Raw genomic sequence first — 10,942 nt, forward strand, 5'->3', positions numbered from 1 at the left:
GCACTTTTTCCTTTTTTCTGGGCATCTGCTTCTTCTCTTATTGCTCCTCTCTGTACTTCTGCTCCATTCTCCATTGCCTTCTGCCTGCCATCAGCATGCTTATGGTTGAACATGGCTACCATAGATCTCAATTTCTTATGATCAGCATATTGCTATCTAGGACACTCTTAAGTCTCTTTAATTTCAAGAGAAGATCTGAGTCCCCACTGCTATTGAGTGTCCTTGCTCAGGTGTCTATCCCTGGTTCACCAGTGTCACTAGGGAGGGTGGCACAAACATGACTGCTATGCCTACCACTTTAGCAAAGGTTATAGGTAAGGGCAGTTTCTGGAGAAAGGGGCTCTGAGTAATGCAGACACTTCAAATACATCTCCAACCACAAACCAAAAATACATAAATGTGGCTTTATAGTTTTGTGAATGTTTTCATATAATCTTCGATCTGGAATAATTTATCCCCATTTTATACTTAAGGAAACTATGACCAATGGTTGGATCATTTGCCCAAGCTCATTTGGCAAAGTAAACTAGAGACCAAAGCCTAGGTTTCTACCTGATTAGTTTCCACCATATTAGGCTACCTTTTTGTCTATGCAAATGTACACAATTTATGGAAGAAAGTTGTTTTGTTTTGTTCTTTTTAATCTACAGTTTAATTCATAATTAGCATTCATGAATGAATTTGTTAATTTGAACCACAGTGAACTTTGGCTTCTCTTCCTAGTACCACGCTTCAGTGTTGTACTTAAATTTTTGTGTTGTACTCTACTGGAAGCTTGTGAATTCACTTTCTTATATTGGTATGGTACCAACTTGTAGGAATTATGGCTACTACAAAAAGGAAAAGTTGAACAGTTTGTTTTGGGCTGGAGAGTAATTGAGTTCAATTTTGTACAGTAATAGAATATGCCTTTAAATTATCACGTGCAGTGTTTTGGAGATGGAACATTTTGGTTAAGGGAAGCATCAGCTCCATAAAAGTGGGGATGTCCTAAAAGACATCATTAAAATGCATAGAGAAATTAACCCTTAGTCAGGTCTACACCTGAGCACATTTATGCCAGTTTTTTTAAATGACTCCTGAACATCAAACCAAAAATCAAGAAAAAAAATGAAACGAAAATGCTCAGAGTTATTCTTTTTTGCCCAGAGATAATGCAATTTCCCTGTGCTAAATTCTGTTAAATTTTCCAAAACTTAAAAAAGTGGTAACATTTTAAAGATGAAAGGAATTTGTTCCTTTCCTCAAGAAAGGAACAATCTGGTATAATGGACAAATTGAAATGCATCAAAATATAAAGTGTTTCTTTATTTCATTCCTAATGGACATATCTGTTGGCAGTGGCCACCATGGCAGAAAATAGATGTCAATTTTTCATGCAGGAACATTACAAATAAATTCTTCTATGCTTGAAATGTCTGGAAAAGTCTGTGGAAATGGACCTTAAATGGTTACACAGTTAACATTCAGATATCAAATAATTTTGCAAAATAGAAACTGTTTAAATATTAAACATCAAATTTTCCTTCTTTCAAAGGACTAATAACTTAGCAATAAAAATTGTCTTTGAATCTTGCCATCACAAGGTCTCAGTCAGTCAATGGATTTTAAATGAAAATTTGCAGGCAGTTCTTATTTAAGCAAAATTAACAGCTGAGCAAAGAGGAATGAATTAGTAGACTGCCCCAAACTCACCTTGACCAGACAACAGTCCACCTCCCTTGCAGCACAAGCCTCTCTGTGGAGCTGCCTGCAAAGTGAAACTGGGATCAATGCTGTCAGGGAAATGCTTTTGCACAGAGACAAGGCACTAACCAAGTTCTCCTGCAGCTGCTAACCTGACCCCCAGCCGTTAAAGAAGAAACACACAACGATGAGAGAGCAGCAGATGGTGGACAAGGAATCAGAGAAAGGGAAACAATAAAAGAGAAATCCGGGGACATGAAAATATTGGGCCACCCCAACAATAAAAATCCCTCTGTCCATACTGATCAGGAAACGTTTTATTAAGATGTTCTCAAATAGGCTCAACCACGTGAGGCAAAGGGTAAGGTTTGCCCGTACAACACCTGAGGCTGTTTCTGGGTAGGCAACTGGGGCCTTCGTACCAGTTTCCAAATGGGAGCCCTGTTACCGAACCAGAGGAAGAAGGCAGGGCCCAGGAAAAAGCAGCAGAAGGAGCCATAACCTGCGAGGAATGGAAAGTTAGGAAACATCAACAGTTTTTTTTCTGTACAGTCATGTGCCATAGATAAACGTTTTGGTCGATGACTACATATAAGAAGGTGGTCCCATAAGATCATAATAGAGGAAGCAGAAAGATGCCTATGGCCTAGTGACATCATAGCCAGTGCAGCATAACGCATTACTCAAGTGTCTGTGGTGATGCTGGTGTAAACAAACCGTCTGTGCTGCCAGTCATATAAAGGTCTAGCATGTATAATTATGTACAGTACATAATACTTGGTAATGATAATAAACCACTACGTCGCTGTTTTATGCATTTACTATACCACACTTTTTACTATTTTGAAGCATAATCCTTCTACTTATTAAACATAAAAAACAAAGTTAAGTGTAACACAGCTCCAGGCAGGCCCTTCAGGGGGTATTCCAGAAGAAGGCATTGTTATCATAGGAGATGACAGCTCCATGACTGTTATTGCCCCTGAAGACCTTCCAGTGGGACAAGATGTGGAGGAGGAAGACAGGGATATTGATGATCTTGATCCTGTGTAGGCCTAGGCTAATGTGTGTGTTTGTGTCTTAGTTTTCAACAAAAAAGTTTCAAAAGTTAAAAAAAAAAAAAAAGAAAGAAAAAAGAAAATTTTACAAATAAAAAAGGCTTGTAGAATAAGTTTACAAAGAAAGAAATTTTTTTTTGGAGACACAGTCATGCTCAGTCGTCCAGGCTGGAGTGCAGTGGCATGATCTCAGTTCACTGCAACCTCCGCCTCCCAGGCTTAAACAATTCTCAAGTCTCAGCCTCCTGAATAGCTAGGTCCACAGGTGTGTGCCACCACGTCCAGCTATATTTTCCATTTTCTTTTTAGTTGAGATGTGGTTTCGCCGTATTGGTCAGGCTGATCTTGAACTCCTGGCCTCAAGTGATCCACCTATCTTGGCCTCCCAAAGTGCTGCGATTACAGGTATAAGCCACTGTGCCTGGCCAGAAAGAAAATACTCTGTACAGCTGTACAATATGTTTGTGTTTTAAGCTGTTAATATAAAACAGTCAAAAAGTTAAAACCTTATAATGTTCATAAAGTTAAAAAGTCATAGTAAACTGAGGTTAATTTATAAATGAAGAAAGAAAAAAAATTTAATACATTAGCATAGCCTAAGTGTGCAGTGTTTTAAAAGTCTACTGGAGTGGGCCAGGTGCAGTAGCTCACACCTGTAATCCCAGCACTTTGGGAGGCCCAGGCATGTGGATCACCTAAGGTCAAGAGTTTGAGACCAGCCTGGCCAACATGGTGAAACCCCATCTCTACTAAAAATACAAAAAATTAGCCAGGTGTGGTGGCATGTGCCTGTAATCCCAGCTACTCAGGAGGCTGAGGCAAGAGAATCGCTTGGACCCAGGAAGTGGAGGTTGTAGTGAGCCAAGATCACGCCACCTCACTCTGGCCTGTGTGACAGAGTGAAACTCTGTCTCAAAAAAAAAAAAAAAAGTCTACCTTAGTGTACTGTAGTGTACTGTGATGTCCTAGGCCTTCACATTCACTTGCCACTCACTCACTGACTCACTCAGAGCATCTTCCAGGCCTACAACCTCCATTCGTGGTAAATGCCCTATACAGGAATACTATTTTTTATCTCTTATACCTTATTTTTACTGTACTCTTTCTAAGTTTAGACAGGTTTAGATATACAAATACTTACCATTGTGTTGCAGGTGCCTGTAGTATTCAGTACAGCAACAAGCTGTATAGGTTAGTAGCCTAGGAACAATATGCTATGCCACATAGCCTAGGTGTATAGTGTGCTATACCAGGTTTGTGTAAATAAACTCTGTGATGTTCACACAATGATGAAATTGCCTAGTGACACATTTCTCAGAACATATACCTGTCATTAAGTGACACATGACTGCATATTTTAGAATCAGCTTATGAATTTCTACAATAAAGCCTCTTGGGATTTTGCCTGAAATCGCAATGAATCTATAGATCACTTTGGAAAGAATTGACATTATGACACCTTTGAGTATTTCAATCCATGAACATGTTACCTCTCTATTTATTTAAATCTGTTTTCATTTCTCTCTGCAATATTGTATCCTTTTTCAGCATGGAAGTTATGCACTTCATTTATTAAGTTACTCCTAAGTATTTACAATGTTTTTTGAATCTATTGTAAATTTTGTTTCTCAATGTTATTTGCTTTCTTTTTTTTTTTTTTTTTTTTTTTTTTTGAGATGGAGTCTCGCTCTGTCGCCCAGGCTGGAGTGCAGTGGCCGGATCTCAGCTCACTGCAAGCTCCGCCTCCTGGGTTTACACCATTCTCCTGCCTCAGCCTCCCGAGTAGCTGGGACTACAGGCGCCCACCACCTCACCCGGCTAGTTTTTTGTATTTTTTTAAGTAGAGACGGGGTTTCACCGTGTTAGCCAGGATGGTCTCGATCTCCTGACCTCGTGATCCGCCCGTCTCGGCCTCCCAAAGTGCTGGGATTACAGGCTTGAGCCACCGCGCCCAGCCTATTTGCTTTCTTAAAAATGAAAAATCCTCATTGTTTTCTTATTCTGGAAAATATAAAGATATAGAGAAGAAAGTATCAGTTATAATATTACAACCTAAAGATTATTATTAACATCTTGGTGTATATCCAATACTCTTATTTGTATTCATACCTACATACACATATTTTAAAAATATAAATGGTGACTCTGTCCTTTGAAAATAAAAATTAAGCCAAATCAACATCAACGTAACCTAAGAAGCATTGAATGACAATCCTAGACCTACTTTGGGCATTGTTTTAAAAATCCTTGTATATACCCACTTTAGGGATATCAAAACACATTTTTTTCCAACAGAAACAATGTTTAAAATGGTAGATTATCAGGCCAAGCACAAACAAACAAAAAAAACCCTGAAAACACCCTACTTAACCCATGATGGCTTTTAGCCTTCTGTCCTGGGACAATTTTTATTTATTTATTTATTTTTATTTATTTATTTTTTTTGAGACAGGGTCTTGTTCTTGTTGCCCAGGCTGGAGTGTAGTGGCATGATCTCAGCTCACTGCAACTTCCACCTCCCAGGTTCAAGTGATTCTCCTGCCTCAGTCTCCCGAGTAGCTGGGATTACAGGCATGTGCCACCATGACTGGCTAATTCTGTATTTTTAGTAGAGATGAGGTTTCACCATGTTGGCCAGGCTGGTCTCAAACTTCTGACCTCAGGTGATTCTCCCCACTCGACCTCCCAAAGCGCTGGGATTACTGGCATAAGCCACCACACCCGGCCTGTCCTGGGCCAACTTTTAAACCCTTCTAAGGAAGCACAATCCCTATGCCTTTATTCTCTGTAAGCCTTGGATCTCTTAATACACTCTAAGGAGAGAGACCCGGGATGGAACTGGTGGAGGAGCTTGAGCAACAGCAGGAGCTGGGAGTTGGGCAGGGAGCCTTGTAGGATATTAACTCTAGGGTTCCTGTGTCTAAGCCTCGGAAGTCAGGTGGACTCTGGCAGTAGAACCAAGTAGTGCCAACTTTTTGTCTGTAGTAATCATTCCCAAAGAAATTCTCCTGAGGCTGAAATTCAAGAGGTCTAATCTCAAGGTAGTCATGTTGACCAAGAAACATAGCCAGTACCTTAAAGGTAATTTCAAAATAATTGATTGAGTTATTTATTTGCCTTTCTCCAACACCATGCTGTCAGCACACAGTCCACAGCCTCCTTTTGCACCCCTCTTGACTTCATCCTGTAGCTTTTCAAGAATTCTCTTCTCTAAATCCTGAAAACCTTTTTTCCTAGATATATCCCTTGTACCATTTTCCTTCTTCTCTTCTCCTCTTTCTCCCAATTCTGCATTCCCTAGCTCTAAAGAAGCATCTGGCAATGACAAGACGCTCCCTGTGGACCCAGGGGCAAGGGCAGTGCTGGGAAGGCCCCCAAAGTGCTGGGATGAACAACCTCCACCAAACGTCCCTGAGTGGAAGCTTCCTAAGTCAGGAAGAGCCTGTGTAGCTTGAAAGACTTGTGGGAAGTTCTGAAGGCTGGGAAAAGATAAAACTTATTCATAAAAATGTATAGCTCATTCTCATATGTAAAGATCATAGATACCTCAGAGGGAACTTTAGAGGCATGTCATTTTCAGGAATGTTTTATCCACTTTGCTTTGAGCCTCCATTACTAAACCACACAACACATTTTCTCAGCCCTGAGCTCCAGAAGGGCCTAGGTTTGGAATTCTGCAGAACTGCAGGTCAGGAGGGAGCTGTTTTGGCAGTGCAAAACAGGGAAGCTGGCACAGTGGATGTCTGTGCTGTGTTGATCTTTTGGTCTGATACTTGTTTTTAGTTTCACTTTCTCTTAATTATTGTCTCTCCATATCTGACCTTAGCAGCACCATTCTTTTGGTTTGTTGGTTAATTTTAATGATAACAGTGTATTACCATTAGAGTGGTTTCTCAGGTCACAGTGTATTGCAGAGAGCAGATTGTTAATTAAATGGTAATGTTTTCTGAATTTGGAAGTAATTTCTAAAGTTAATAGTTATTAGTTACCTTGAAATTGTAAAACAAAATCATCAGTATATAAAATCAGTACATAATTAGCAAGCTGTCCTCCAAGAAGCAGATCACATCACACTGAACAGCTTTGCTGACAAGGCACTGACATAGTTAAGAGAAACCATGAATCACGCAAGGGGCCAGGAAAATGGTGCTGCCCAGCTCACATTCAGAGGCAGCATAATTTATGAAGCTCTGAGGACAGTGGGAGGTAGGCTGTCAGAAATGCTAAGTCCTCTGTGGAATTATTACATTCCCTTTGAAAGATTCCATGCCATTGAAACGAGGTAATCTGGGGAAGCTTGGAGGTTCTGTGCAATTGGGGAAATGTGCAAAGATACTTGGAAATGAAGCCAAATTTTTTTCAGCCCTTTTCCCACTGGAAATCAGGCCCAAGGTCTTATGAAAACAGACTTTCTTTTCAAACATCAGGAGGAAATACTGCAAGAAGGATGCCCACGGCACTTTGAATGTTCCGGATCCACCAATATCAGAAAGGTCAGAGCAATGTAGAAACTGCATGGACTGTGACTTTCAGATCGGTGTTTGCTTCCTCTCTAAGCACATTCTTTTCAATTATTTAAGGTCAGATATTGTCTATGAGTTCAAGGGGAAAACAGAATGAAAAAATTAGCACTATATGTTGATGAGTTGTGAAAACTTATCAGTTATTATATTTATTATTACTTTTGATAAGTAATTTCTAACACTTACCATTGAGTGCTTACTGAGTGCTGAAAACAGTGTGGGGAGCTTTGCCTGGGTTATTTGACTTAATCCTGGCATAAATATAAGCACCACCTTCAGTTTAGAAATGAGGAAACTGAGGCTTAGAGAATCCAAGCAACTCGCCCAAGATCACACAATTTATCAGTGCTGGAGTCTGTAATTCCAGTCAGTTTCTTTAGCTTTTTATAAAGGTATCAAGTTTTAATCGAATAAAAAGATTAAAATGGCTAAATCTACTTGACATTTTGGAATTAAATATGATTCACCTTGAGGTAGAGCACTCTGGATTTTGGCATAGCAGACTGACTTTTTTGTCAAATCATTTTTATACAATTCCTGTCTGGTCCATAATGGCTCTGTGCATGTCCTCTCTGAATATAGATGCAGTCACTTCACTGTTAATGCCTACGGAATGTTTCCTCAGTAAGAAAGAAAGTTTATGCAACTTTGGAAAATGGTGTCTGAACACCAGTCCAAAACCACCTCATATGACTGTCAGATTCATTTTTTTTCCCCTTTCCTGTTCATACACACAGTTCATTCATTATGACTTGGATCATAAAAAGATTTCTTTTAATGAGTTGTATTATCTTCTGTCACACAGTCACTTATTTCCTTGGAGGACCATTGTATACACTATCCATTTTCCATGGGAGTGGGTAGTCCTGTTTCTGAAGTATTTATAAGAAATTTTATCATGGTTTCTATGGCAATAGAGCATAAGAACATTCCTTCAAGCCATTTAAGATAATAATTCACCAAAACAAGTGCATATATTTTTGTTTACTATCCAGCCATTGAAAGGTCTGGGGTAACTTGGTTGGCAGTTTCAAGAAACCTTTTCCTTCTCACTTCTGTGCATCAGGCAGCTACCTGGTCAAAAAATTGATTTTAAGAAACATGAATGGTCACAGAGCAATTTTAGCAACAGTCTTTGCTGAACCTTTTGTGGTAAACATTGCCATTTCCTAGGTGCAGAGTGATTGGATTCCAAAATGAACCATCAAGCCCACAGGCAAGCTTAGTACAGAAGACAGGCCTGCTTTCCAGGATAGTAGTTAAGCTTTTCTCTTCTGAATCAAATATCAGAAATAAGCCATGCTCGTTTGTGTATGATACCAGAATAAATAGAGGCCCCTCACAAGGGAAGCATTTTGATTCAGCTCAATTCAAGAGATGGTTATGGGGACGTAGTGTGGCACTGCAGAAGGACAGCAGGCTTTGGGCTCACCAGAACTGGATTCAAATCCTAGCTTTAGCTGGGGAGCCCTGAGAAAATGACTGGCCTGCTTTAAGGCTCTTTCTTCACTTGGAAATTAAAAACAATAATGCCTACACTGTCAGGGTGTTTTTTAAGTATTAGAAATAATATATATGTAAACTGGGACCTACTTGGTCCTCTCTTGGAGAAGAGACAGAGGCTGGAAACAGAAGTAAATCACATTTTTTACCTGGGTTTCTTAGAGCACAATAAAGGATACCCTGTTTGTAATCTATGACAAATTGATTGGGAGAAACATGAATGGCCACGCCTTTCTCTCATCCTTCTCCCCAAAGTCCTGCTCTCCTAGGGCTAATCTTTCCTTTCCTTCCCCTTCCTCCCACCTCATTAGTTCTGTCCCTCTGGCTCCAGGTCTCTTAATTCTGCATCAGAAATGCCTAGGAACCTGGAAAAAGTCTGATTCGCCTCAGAGAGCAGAGTAGAGGAGAAGCTGCAGAGCAAAAGCCAGAATTGTCTATAGATGGCAGAAAGGGTGTGGCCGAGGCTGCAAACACACACCCATAAAGAGGTGTGCGCTGGCATATGCACAGAAAACTCAGTGCCTGGAACCTAGCAGGTTCTCAATGAAAAGGTCCTAGATTAATAAGCGTCCACACCTCATGAGTATGCAGGTTAGAGCTCAATGAGGAGGAAAATAAGATCCCTACTTCAAGGAGTTCATAGTGTAGAAGCGGTTCTTGAATTTAGGTGTCTATTTTAAGCTGCTACATCATCACTAAAACAATGAACATGCGCTCAGTTATTTCCATCAAATACCCTAATAGAACATCTACATGGCATAAATGACAAATTAATATATTAGTTGCATTCCAGAGAAGGAATTTCAAAATGACCAAGAAACATTTCTTAAGAAACAAAAACAAACAACAAATCAAATCAAAACAAACACAACAACCCAACAAAAGCAAATTACCTAACATGTGCATTTATTAGTTTTTATTTAGCAACAAATGTTACTTGTGGGCTGTATAATAACTAAAGTGTTACCATCACCACCTTTTGCCAATTATGACATCCTGACTAGAATGATAAACACACAGACTTCTTTCACTTTTTGCTTCCTTCTGCTTTTATAACTGCCACCCTATTCTAGTTTTAAATGGATTATGGGATATGAAATTAGCCACTTATTAACACTATTTTGTGGCAGATTACTTAACCTCTTTGAGCTTCAGTTTCAAATCTGCTAAATGGGATTAAATTTAATAGTAGCAGGTACCTCATGGAATTATTGGAAGGACTAAGTAAATTAATGCATTTTTAGCATCTAACAGTCTGGCACAATCGTAAATGCTCAACAGATGGTTTTTCTTATTATTGCTGCTATTTTCATTGTTTATTATTGCTTTCATATCATGTCATTATTGGATCTGGACTCTATGAGGTATGAACAGAAAGTAGTTTTATTTTTAAATTTCATGCCTTCAAACATGCTCTGTCTTACCTCCCTTTCCTACTCCTGGATGATACCTCAGGCAGATTCTGTGTATTTTCCTGTTACTTGAGGATATTAGACAACAGTTCATTTTTAGAATTTGAAAACATCTAGTCCAACCTAAATCAAAACTTCCATTTTCCACCCACTTGAAAGCATTTCCCCTCTCCTCAGCTCAGGCCAGGCCAGGGATCCCACAGATCAGCAGAGGCAGCAGCGCGGGATCTGCTCCTTGGCCCTCCTGGTTCTACCTTCTCTGTCACCTGCCTCTGGCTCCTTTAGGGTTGAGGATAGGATCGTGGTGTGGGGCAGGATTGGTGGGCAGCATGGACAACCAGAGGAGATGATAGCTGCTGTCCTCATACTTCTTTTTCAGTTCTCTCCTGATGGACTCTCTCAAATGGCCTCCATCCAGGCAACTGTCCATCTGCTGGCCTTTCCTTTCATGGAACACTTTTGTGGGTTCTTCTGAGACTCTCACCTCTCCATCTGGTCACTGTTAAGAATGTCAAACACCACACTTTTCTCCCAAGAAAGCAATACTCTCTGGTCCAGCATGCAGTCCTGGAACCCAGCTACCTTCCAGGTTGTCTGTTGAACTTAGAGGAAATTCACCTGCCTTTCCCTGTCAAATTCTGGAAGATCAGGCTCTCCCATTGCTGTCCTCTCTGTCCCTGCCCACCTCTAGTCAAGAGTCAGGCGTGAGCCTCTGTTCTTTAAACTCCAGGGAGCATGTGATTTGAGGGGAGAGAGAAAC

This window comes from Macaca nemestrina, chromosome 6 (assembly GCF_043159975.1).
Source record: "Macaca nemestrina isolate mMacNem1 chromosome 6, mMacNem.hap1, whole genome shotgun sequence".
Classification (NCBI taxonomy): Eukaryota; Metazoa; Chordata; class Mammalia; order Primates; family Cercopithecidae; genus Macaca; species Macaca nemestrina.